Below are 3,783 nucleotides of genomic sequence, written 5' to 3'. Positions count from 1 at the left end.
CTTCCAAAAGATCCCGTGAATCTGATTCCTCTTCACCATCTCCACTGTGGCCAGCCTCGTCTAAGCTGTCATTAGCTCTTGCGAGAACCTCTGCCTCCCTCTCAGTGATCTCACCATTGGCCCTTCACAGCCTACTCTCCACAGAGCTCTCAGAGTCGTTTATTTAAAGCATAAATCTTATCACATCCCTTCCCTGCTGAAAGCCCTTCAGTGGTTTTCTGTGACAATTAAAACAAATTCCAAGTACCAGCCCTCCTGAAGTGGCCCCTGCCAACCTCCTGTTCTCTGAGAGGATTAGGGGTATCCTGTCACCACTCAAATGGCCTTATTCTGCTCCAGACTGTGGTGTCCTCTGAGGTTGGCAGGAAAGATACTCTTCTGGCCCATCTCCAAACTCTACTGCTCCTCAAAAACACCGCCCCACCTGCTTATGAATGAAATACTTCCTTTAGCTCTTCATGTTCCTCCATTCAATCCAATACACAATACCTCTGGGAGGTGTCATTCATAAAGCTAGTTTTCCTTTGTTATACAGACATAACCTGTTTTATTGCGCTTCACTCTATTGCCTTTCCCAGATTTTAAGGTTTTTACAAATTGAAGGTTTGTGGCAACCGTGCCTGGAGCAGGCCTATCAGCGCCATTTTTCCAATAGCATTTGCTCACTTCGTGTCTCGTTTTGGTAATTCTGGCAATAATTCCAACTTTTTCATGCATATTATATTTGTTATGGTGATCTGTGCTCTTCAGTGTTACTACTGTAATTATTTTGGGGTGCCATGAGCTACGCCCATATAAGACAGCAAAATTAATCAATAAATGTGTGGGCTCTTGACGGCTCCACTGCCCAGCCATTCTCCCACCTCTCTCCCTCTTCTGGGACCTCTCTATTCCCTGAGACACAACAATATTGAGATGAGGCCAATTAATAACTCAACAAAGGCCTCTAGGGAATTCCCTGATGGTCCAGTGGTTAGGATGCCACGCTTTCACTGCCAAGGGCACGGGTTCAATTCCTCGTTGGGGAACTAAGATCCCACAAGCTGCAAGATGCAGCCAAAAATAAAAAAAAAATTTTAATTAAAAAGAAAAAGCAGGGCTTCCCTGGTGGCGCAGTGGTTGAGAGTCTGCCTGCCGATGCAGGGGACACGGGTTCGTGCCCCGGTCCGGGAAGATCCCACATGCCGCGGAGCGGCTGGGCCCGTGAGCCATGGCCACTGAGCCTGCGCGTCTGGAGCTCTGCAACGGGAGAGGCCCGTGTACAGCAAAAAAAAAAAAAAAAAAAAAAAGCAAAGTCTTCTAAGACAGGTCAAAAGCTAAGCCTCTTGCCTCAAGCAGTTGGCCGGGTTATGGGGTGAAGGGGGTTTGTGGCACAGGTTCTTGAAGGAAATTAGAAGTGCTACTCAGTGAACACACAATGACAAGAAAGTGAAACAGCCTTATTGCTGTTATGGGGAAAGTTTTAGTGCTCTGGATAGTTGACAGAAGACCAAACCAGCCACAATATTCACGTAAGTCAAAACTTAATCCAGAACAAAGCTCTAACTCTCTTCAATTCTGTGAAGGCTGAGAGAGGTGAGGAAGCAGAAGAAAAGTTATCCAGAGGATCTAGCTAAGATAACTAATGAATGTGGCTATACTAAACAACAGACTTTCAGGGTAGATGAAACAAGGCTTCTATTGGAAGTAGATGTCATCTTGGACTTTCATAGCTAGAGAGAAGTCAATGCCTGGCTTCAAAGCTTCAAAGGACAGAAGGACACTTGTTAGGGGCTAATGGAGCTGGTGATATGAAGTTAAGCCAATGCTCATTTGCCAGTCTGAAAATCCTAGGACCCTTAGGAATTAAGCTAAATCTACTCAGCCTGTGCTCTATAAATGGAACAACAAAGCCTGGATGACAGCACATCTGTTTACAACATGGTTTACTGAGTATTTTAAGCCCACTGTTGAGACATACTGCTCAGAAAAAAAGATTTCTTTTGAAATATTACTGCTCATTGGCAATGTACCTGGTCACCCAGGAGCTCTGATGAAAATGTACAAGAAAATTGATGTTGTTTTCACGCCTGCTAACACAACATCCATTCTGCAGCCCGTGGATCAAGGGATAATTTTGGCTTTGAAGTCTCATCATTTGAGAAATACATTTCGTAAGGCTATAGCTGCCATAGATAGTGATTCCTCTGATGATCTGGGCAAAGCCAATTGAAAACCTTCTGTAAAGGATTCACCATTCTAGCTGCCATTAAGAACACTCACAGGAGTTTGGAAGAAGTTGACTCCAGGCAAGGTACAAAAGTACCAACTTTTACAGCTTACAATCAGGAAATCATGTGAGTTTTACCAAAATCTCTTGAATTCATCCACCACTCTCCATTCTCTTTGTAAAAATATTAAACTGAACCTGATCAGTTCAAGCCATCACCATCTTTTGCCAGCCTCTGGTCTTGCCCCTGAGGCATCCCAAATGTCTCCCTGTGGAGTGATTTTTTTCAAAAGTGAATCTGATCAAGTCACCTCACCCATCCCCCAAGTGTCTAAACACTTTGAAAAGTCCCTCATTGACCTTAAGGTAAACTTAAAACTCCTTGGCAGACAAATAGGTTCCTTCCAGATCAGGTTTGCCACTCCGCCTTACCTCGCCTCACCCACACCCAAAAGGAATCTGAACACTTGCAGTTCCCAGAGCAGAATTTTCTTGCTGGCAATAATAGTTATTTTTCTCTTTCTGTATTGCCATGGACAGCTAGCTCCTCCTGGTCATTCATGGTGCAGCCGTCATGTCATCTACTCAGGGGAGGCTTTCCTACTCTAAGTGCTCACCCTACTTTAGCAAGTTCACACTGTATTCTAATTGGCTGTTCATCTCCTAGTTCCCTATCTCTCTGTCCTTACCCTCATTCTAAGGCTGTGGGTTCCTTGATGGCTGAGACTCTCCTAGTACCTCTTAGAGCATAGCATCTAGCACAACGGCAGGCATATAAGTGTTTGATGAATATTCATTGAATGGATGAATGAACAAATCAATTGATTGCTAAGGATTAACCCTATTTGCAGTACACTATTGTTTTAATAATTAAAATTTCTGCACAATACATGTAATAAAATTAAAATAAATAATTAAAAACAGATTGAAGGAAATATATGTATATCAAATACAATTTAAAGAGTTCATTTAAGTTTTCTAGGAAAATCACAGAGGCCGTAAAAGGAAGACCTAAATCTAACTGCTAACACCACCAGTGACTGTAAAGGAATAACCAGACAGATGAGCTTGGCGAGGAAGAAAATGTCCCTTGGCATTTTTGTTTTCAAGGAACAGATATCTTTTCCCATATGAAGATCTACAAGTTGCAGTGGGGAAGCCAGACCCCATTCTTGAACAAGACCCTTCTGATATTACATCCTTCACGAGGGTTGCTTTACAATTGATTGAGTGATGGTCTTAAACTGAGAATTTTCTAATTAGCATAATTATATCCCATCCTTTGCATCTTCCTAATTGTCCCTTTACAAATCATTTTCATATAATCACATAACCAAACCTAACAAATGTTGACAAATAAATGTCTTGTCTATAACTAATAATAGGTGGTCTTGTCCTAGAACTACAAACCTTTTTTTTTTAAACTTTTTATCTTATATTGGAGTATAGTTTTTTGTTTTTTTGTTTTGTTTTTTTTTAACATCTTTATTGGAGTATAATTGCTTTACAATGGTGTGTTAGCTTCTGCTTTACAACAAAGTGAATCAGTTATACATATACATATGTTCCCATAT

The sequence above is a fragment of the Physeter macrocephalus genome, chromosome 19, assembly GCF_002837175.3.
Source record: "Physeter macrocephalus isolate SW-GA chromosome 19, ASM283717v5, whole genome shotgun sequence".
In the NCBI taxonomy this organism is placed as follows: Eukaryota; Metazoa; Chordata; class Mammalia; order Artiodactyla; family Physeteridae; genus Physeter; species Physeter macrocephalus.
The sequence above is the reverse complement of the archived record's forward strand: the minus strand, read 5'-3'. Positions refer to the sequence as shown.